At 35.0% G+C, this 7107-nt stretch overlaps 1 pseudogene; it reads left to right on the top strand.

Annotated features, from left to right (window-relative positions):
• Positions 1-6767, top strand: part of LOC107567644 (sperm flagellar protein 2-like) — an 8403-nt pseudogene extending 1636 nt beyond the window's left edge.
• Positions 6768-7107: the final 340 nt, after the last annotated feature.

The raw sequence follows: 7107 nt of genomic DNA, 5'->3' as shown, positions 1-7107 counted from the left end.
TGTGTGTGTGTGTGTATATATATATATATATTGCTCGAAATAAACTTAAACACCAACACAAGTTGGGACCACACAAAGGAGTCTGATTTCAGGCTGTTTGTCTCACAGCGCTTGAAGACGGTGGTAAATCGTGAGACAGATCTGAAGATGCAGAAGATCGCAAAACGCTTCCATAAAAGAGGGCAGGATATGTACAACCGCTCTGTCATGGCTGAACTCCTGAAGGAGGAGGACCGGCTCAAACGGCAGGAGGAGAGGATGCTGAGGGACATTGAGAAGGTGTGCCTTTCTACAGATAAACCATAGCTAACATTTCCCAGTTATCAATAACTACCTTTAACCTTACTTATTCAGTAGCATCAAACTGTTTTCTTGGGTGTTAAACCACTATTTGGATTTGCCTGTGCTTTACTGTGAATCAAGTAAATCAGCATGTGATAGTGTTGGCTGAGATTGATATGATTTGTTGTTTGTCAGCACCGGCAGGCACACAGAAAACAGCATGAGATCAGGATTCAGATTCAGTCGGCTATAGTTCAGATCCCAAAACCTCCACGCGCTCGCACATCAAGAGCTTCTGAGAAACAGCTTCAGTTCCGCAAAAAGCAAGAGGCTGAGGTGAACACTTTTGATGTTATTTTCATGATAGTTATGCATATTTACCCCCTGTGTTCTCAAGTTTGTAATACAGTACTGCAGTATTGTTATTGTTATCTAAAACATTCTTATTTATCTATTAGCCATTAACTTTATTTAGACTTTATTTTTACAAATATTCAATTAAAAAAAACGTTTAACTTAAAAAAAACGTATTTCAATTATTTGCCAAGATTACATTTCTAATTTTTACATTGAAGAATTACTAAAACTAAAACTGAAAAATTTAAGATAAATAGAAATAAGAAAGAATTAATAATAATGACAGAAGCAGATTATTACTAAAACTTAAAATTAAACTAAAAATATAAAAATAAAAGCAAAATCAAAATATTAATAAATACTATATATGAACTAAAAAAATAAATAATTAAAGCTAAATAGAAATATAAAAAGTCAAAATGACTAAAACTTAGACTAAAATTAAAGTGAAACTGAAAATATAAAAATAAAAGCAAATTCAAAATATTAATAAATACTATAATAGTATATAATTTAAAAAATGTATTAATGAAAGCTAAATATAAATATTGAAATTAAAATTAAAATGGCAAATATAAAAATAAAAGCAATTCAGAACATAAATAAATACTATAATAGTATATAAATAATACTAACATAACACTGTTACTATGATGTATAAATGCATTAAAATATATTATCTCTTTTGCATTACGGTAATAAGAATTACCATAAGGTCATTTATTGTTTCTTTTTGATTATGGGATGAAAAATGTACATGTTATCGACAGGTTTTGTATTAACAATAAAAGACTGCTGTATGTTGTGATAGATACTAAATCTGGATGGATTGGAATAATAAAAAAAAGATTCATACAGAAAAACAATATGAATTGTCAGAAGTTGTTTTGACAGGATTTGATTGTGTTCAGTGAGCACTCTTTAAGATGCAGTGATCTTCAGTATGTTCATCATGAGATTGCTCAGTTTGAGAAGAACCAGAAGAGGATTTCTCCTGCTGGTGGTGGAGCCTTTCTTTACAGGTGTGTTTGCATAATGCTGAAATCCTAGGAATACAAACAATTGCACAAAAGCAGGCCGACATACCACTCACAGTTCTTTCACTGTCCATCTAAGTCTTATTCCACACAAAACTGGAAAAAAAACGTATTGATTAGGTGAGATCTGGGATATAACAAACTGTACCTGGATTTACAGTGGTCGTGTGACCCAGCCACATTAGAACAAGGAGTACATCGAGAACATCCGTAAGTGTCTGGAGGAAGACTTTGCTGCCCGGGAACAGAGAGAGATGCGGAGATGCCGTGCACTGATGGAACAACTCCAAGCCCATGAAGCTCAGCAGGTGACCGCAAGCTTGGCTTATTTGAACCCTGTAAAACCTACTGTTTCATATTTAATACACAAGCTAAGGCCTCTAATTTTCTGATCAAAACTTTGCTGAAAAGACGCAAATCTGTATGCAATCTACTACATGCTTTCTTACATCTGGTTGATAGTTTATACTTTTTTAGCAAGTAAAAGGCCTTTTAGTGTAATTATCCCACTTCAGGTCATGGTACACGCCTTTTTGAAAATGTTAAGTTTTATATTGTTTGTAATATTTCTGGATGAACAGTTGCTACTAAGTCAACGTTTTTGTTTTATTTGATTACCCATACTTTATTTTTTAGAAAAATCATGTTAAAATGTAAGCATCAAGTATGATCCATCAGGGTTTTGTGTAATGTTTATTTGTATCTCTCTATCGTCCTTGCATTGCAATAAAACAATACAAACTACAGAGCTTTGATCATAAAACTATGCATTTAAATATCATCTAAGACATTATTGGGAGATGTTGAGTGACAATTTTGTAAGTAGTACTGCTTTACTAAAGCTCTAAAGAAATATGATACTCAACAAAAAACACACATGCAAACTTTTTCTAAATTTTTGTCTAAAGTTTTGATACTCTTTATATCTACTCTGATAAAAATAGACTTTTCAGACTTTTATTTTTATAAGCCAGGTTTTATAGGGTTAAATATCAGCTGTGTTCAAAATGCAGTACATGTTTAACACTATGTAAAATGTGTTTAGACTCTTCAGTAACGCTTGATGTGTGAATGTCAAAAAAAGTGTCAAACTTTTGACTGGAAGTGCATGTCTTGATCAAATCTGATTCTTGCGTTGATATTCTTTCTGCAGGAGGTATTGCGAGAGGAACAGATGATCAATCGACTGATGCATCAGATGCAGCAGGAGAAGAGGATCGCTGTGCAGCTGATGCAAATTAAACGGCAGAAAGAGGCACTGCGACAGAACCGGATCTTCCAGGAGAGACAGTACCAGGAAAGACACCTTCAAGACTTCCAAGAGGCCATGGACAGAGAAGCTGTGAGAGATCATACACACACACACACACACACACACACACACACAAACAAAACAACCCATAGAGTATCAGAAAAAGTTTGAGTGGTCCTGATTATGTCCCATCTTTGCCATTGTCCAGGTTCATCTTCAGGACGGAGCGTGAGCTACACAAACAGCTAGTTGCCGATCACGCTCAAGCTCGCTTTCGTAAACGCTTTGACACCTGCAGAGGAATTCTGGGACAGATTGTTGATCCGGCAACCAAAGCTGGAGAATATCGGCTCCTCACAGCCAAGTATTTATTTCCCTGAGCACTCTACTAAACAGCAATCACAGATTTTAAAAACAAAAGAAACTATGGATTTTGAAATAAAAAGTTTAATGTGTTATGTAAACGACCTTTATAGTGCATTATAATGAAACAAAAAATTATATTTTCCTGCATTTGTTGTAAATGTTGTTGTAAAACATTTGACACTACTGTTCAAATGTTGAGACAGTAAAAGTTTATTTAAAAACTAGTACAGTACAGTAAATACAGTAATATTGTGAAATAATATTACAATTTCTTTAGCTGTTTTCTAATTGAATATATTTTAAAATGCAGTTTATTCCAGTGATGTAAAGCTGAATTTTCAGCATCATAACTCCAGTCTTCATAGTTTCACGTGATCATATAGAAATCATTCTAATATGCTGATTTGGAGATGTGGTAGGTAAAAAATGACCATCTGTTCTTCATCTCCACTCTTTCTCAGTCTGATACCAGTGAAGCTGATGCAGGAGTGGATGGAGCTGTTTTTCAGTGGTAAGCCGCTGTATGACATGGCCAGTGTGGATCCTGCCCCTGCTGACCCACACCAGAACAGATCATTGAGTTGGAGAATCTCCAAATACTCATCAATCAAGACTATAACGAGTATGTGGTAAGGAGTATATCATAAATGAAATAACAGTTGAGGGATGGTTCGTTTACATGTCTGTGCAAGTATAATGCACATGTGTCTTTCTGTCTGTTCTCTTCAGGGCATGAAGGGCGAGTGGGTTTGGCATGAAGAGGGCGAGAGTCAAGCCCCTCCAGTAAATGATATTCTGAATCATGTGTTGAGCCGCCTACAGAGCATGATAGTCCCACCCAGCGCCAGCACTCCTCCTCCTCTGTTTCCCTGTTGCACCATCAGAGCGTGCATGCTGGGAAAATCCTACTCGTGCAAAACCTCCTGCCTCACCAGGATCATCATGTCAGAATATTATCTAAATTTCCTGACTTGCTGTTTGTTCATCTCTGGGAATCAGCTCTTGGCATCCATGTGCTCTCAGCCAACCCTTTGATCCAGGACACTCTATCAGTCTATCAGCAAGAAAAACAGGCCGTTAGTGAAAGCTAAAAAGAGTCACAGGTCAGGAAAATTTACTAAAGTAAACGCTCAGGTTTTTTTGTAGTAGAAAACCAGCAGGGCTGACAATATTTTTGGAATAGGTTGTGTTGTGTGTAACTACTGTTTTCTGTGCAACAATTTAATTTACTTTATTATACCGTTTAATTTTCCTGCTGGAGCTGACCTTGTATTTGCCATGCTCAGAAGAGCTTGGAGAGAAATGGTTCTCCGACAGAACGTCCTGAGCAGCCTCAGAGAGAAGAAGAGGAGGAGAAATCCTCCCCTCTAGAAACAAGTTTGTGGGAATATTAGACAACTTTTAAAACTCTGACATTTATTTATTTACATTACCATTCAAAAGTTTTTTTATTGTTTTTTGCAAGGATGCATTCAATTGATCAAAAGTGACAGTTAAGACTTATAATATTACAAAAGATTTCTATTTCCCCAAAAAAATGCTGTCCTTTGAAATGTCTATTCATCAAAGAATTCTGAAACAATGTATCATACAGCAAATCAGCATATTAGAATGATTTCTGAAGGATCATGTGACACTGAAGACTGGAGTAATGCTGCTGAAAATTCAGCTTTACATCACAGGAATAAATTACATTTGAAAGTATATTCTAATAGAAAACAGTTATTTTAAATTGTAATAATATTTCATAATATTACTGTTTTTACTGTATTTCTGATCAAATAAATGCAGCCCTGGTGAGCAAAAGAGTCTTCTTTCAAAAACATTACAAAGTGTTACAAATTGCAGACTTTTGAAAGGTAGTGTATTTGTTTATTTCTGCATATGTTAAGATTCATATACTCTATTTATTAATTTAACGTTATGCACCCCATGGAGGACCAAGTATTTCCATTTACATGTAATCATTTAGTAGACTAAAATACTCATTGGGGTATTTCTTTTTTTTTTTTTTATTAGCTTTTATTGATTTCTGTGCTAATTGATTACACTTATTCTTACATTTATATCTAAATTTATATGAATTTAACTGCATATTAGTGCATTCTTTATTTTCATATGGTTTTCTATAAATGCCCTTTAACTAAACCAAAAACCCAAAAAAGACTGATATTATTTACTATGAAAATGCTCACTCACGTTATAATAGTGATCTGCTCTTCTGGATGTCTCACATCAGGACCTCAGCCGCATAAGACATCTGGACTTCTCGAAAAAGAGGACAAAGAAAAAGTAAAGGCAATCGCAAAGCCCCTCTCCATGTGAACTCAGTTTTCCTCTCTGTATTTAGCAGCAGTGAGCTCTTTGATATGGTCCATGATGTACTGTGATCTGCTCTGCAGTGGTCATTGCGAGCACAGCGAGGTGCAGCGGTAGAGAAGGCTCTTAGGACACGAAAAGCTGTTCCTGATTATCTTCTGGTTGACATCATAGTGGATGCTATCAGGTAAAGAGCTTAGTCTCCACACCATACTAGTTTTTTTTATTGTCATATTGTTTTATTTTAAGCAGATTAAAAATGTCTGACTTTTTTGCAGTTTTTACTTTTTATACAAAAATTAAGACAATGTTCCCGCTTCGAGTGCACATCAGTGTTATTTTACTCTCATTGATATACTATTGTTGTTTTCGATTTTATTTTTATTAATTTTAGTTAAAGAATTTGTAATTTTGTTTTTGTATGTTTTACTTTGTCTTTATAGATTTGATTAATTTTTATTTATTAGTTTTAGCTTATTTTAGTTTTTTTTTTTTTTTTTTTTTAATAAAAAAAAAAATTTTTTTTGTTTTATTTCAGGTAATGTTTATTTTAATTAAATAAAATTTTTATTTATTTAACTATAATAACCCTGGTGCACATGAAAAACTTTTATTTACTTAGTGCACTAATATTCTTAAAAATCGGTCTGATTCCCTTCTGTCGTGTTCTTCAGGAACATCCCTGCTGACAGTGGCTGGATTCTTGACGTCTTCCCAGTGGACATCAGTCAGGCTCAGATGCTGGAGAAAGCTATGAACGGGACTGAACCTGATCAGGCTGAGACAAAAACACAAAGTAAAAACACTCCTAAAGATCCACCCCCTGCACTGGACCTAGTGGTGCTGTTAGACGTCTCAGATGAGCAGGTTCTAGAGCGAGCCGCCCATCAGGCTGGTGAGTGAACACAGATTGTACTGCTAGATGTTAATCTCAGATTTACTTTATCGTTAGTTACTCTTACCAACATGATGGGCGTTGATGATCGTTTTTAGTATGTAATAATAATAAATCTACTTATTAGTAGACGGGGAGAGCGTAGAGCAGGAGAGAGACGGCAGTGATGCTCCAGATGAAAAGATGAATATGACAGATGTGGACACACAAGATCCAGCTCCGATGAATAAAGCCTGGGGAAGAAACCGATACAGCACAGGTGTGTGAAAACGTACAGTGTGTTTGTAGTGAATGTGTATAATCGATGATTGTTTTCATTATGCCCGATATATACAGTATATACACAATTACAGTTGGAAAGATGTAAGCTTGATTTTGTAATACACAAATGCTAATACACTTTTGTTAACGCAGCCAGTCTAGTCACAATGAATGCATCCAAACTGCATTTGAAATCTGAATGAAATTAGCAATGTGTAAACAATATGATTTATGCACTAAATTCAGCAGAGACTTCAGCATAATAGGCATATTTGTAAATGCTCATGATAGAGGACAGAAGAAAATATGGGGGACTACCTGTCAAAAGTGATTAATTT

The sequence above is a fragment of the Sinocyclocheilus grahami genome, unplaced genomic scaffold (genome assembly GCF_001515645.1).
Source record: "Sinocyclocheilus grahami isolate Dianchi unplaced genomic scaffold, SAMN03320097.WGS_v1.1 scaffold1177.1, whole genome shotgun sequence".
NCBI lineage: Eukaryota > Metazoa > Chordata > Actinopteri > Cypriniformes > Cyprinidae > Sinocyclocheilus > Sinocyclocheilus grahami.
Note: the sequence above shows the minus strand (reverse complement) of the source record. Positions and strands in the feature narration are given on the sequence as shown.